This window comes from Halyomorpha halys, unplaced genomic scaffold (genome assembly GCF_000696795.3).
Source record: "Halyomorpha halys isolate HHAL.00 unplaced genomic scaffold, Hhal_1.1 Scaffold149.1, whole genome shotgun sequence".
NCBI lineage: Eukaryota > Metazoa > Arthropoda > Insecta > Hemiptera > Pentatomidae > Halyomorpha > Halyomorpha halys.
The window spans coordinates 1,188,838-1,190,073 of record NW_027108625.1 but is presented as its reverse complement, the minus strand read 5'-3'; positions in this window follow the sequence as shown (position 1 = coordinate 1,190,073).

Genomic DNA, 1,236 nt, shown 5'->3' with positions numbered 1-1,236 from the left:
TCGGATAACGAGACTTCAACGTAAGAGGCCTCTGGTTCGGAGCCCGTGGAACGATTTCCAGCACTATTAGGAGCTTCATGGAGGAGCTCGGGATTGATGCCCAGGACGTCGCTAGGATGACAGAGAATACAATAATTGACTCCCTGGGAATCATCCACCACCACATGCATAGAAATTAATGAGTGGGGGAATTATCCAGAGGAGGGATGGCATGCATGAATCGCATATCTTATTTGTTGTTTTATTTATTTACTACTTTATTATTTTTGATATTCTAATATTTGTTATATAGGGAAATTTGTTGATAAAATTAAATAAGGGTTGTAAAATGGAGTGGAAAGAAAAAAAAAGGAATAAATTGAAAAGCTTGTAGTTAGTTTGTAGACTGGTATTAATTGTAAAAGAATACCGTGGAAAAAAAAATGTTATCTTTCTATTATATTGTATCATATAAAAATATGTAATTTATATATGTCCGATCACGGATTGATCAGTATCCTGTGTAATATAGCAACCCGATGTATTTGGGCAGCATGAATAAAGTATTTCTTTTTCTCATCTATTCTCAAAACATATTGACTGTAGCTTCATGAGTTATTTTGGTCTGCTTTTCAAGTGGTCAAGCTGATTATTTCTTTCGATTCCCGACCCTGCTGTCTGGTTCTATCTGGAGCGTTTGACTTTCATAGAATAGAAATAAAGCCACTTAGGGCTTTAAAATTAACTTAGGGCTTTAAAGTATGCATATTTTTAGCGCGAAACAATAAAATAGAATGCCAAATCTTGTTTATTGTCTAATTATTATACTAATAATTAATATTTTACAATTATGAGTTAATTATAACCTTTTCAATTTTCACGTTTAAATTCGACCCAACATTTTGAAAAACTATTTTTAAGGAAAAAATGAGAACTCAAAACTAAACTGCTACGTAACAATTAATTTTTAGAATTCAACTATTTGAGATAGAAACAAGTGTGCTAATATTAGTTACTTCATAGATAAATGGTAACATAATGGTAATATCATTGAAATATTAGAGCTTTGTATTTATAATATATCTTTGTAATTTTCCCAATCAGGCTAGGTTTACTTAATTCTTAATTATCAATTTTGGCCTAGTCTAGTTTCTAGGCAATTAAACGCCAGCGAGAGGTACAACGTGTAAGACGTTAGCTTCCAGTGGATCAGCAGATTCTATTGGAATCTTTATTAATTCAAATGATAAATTTATA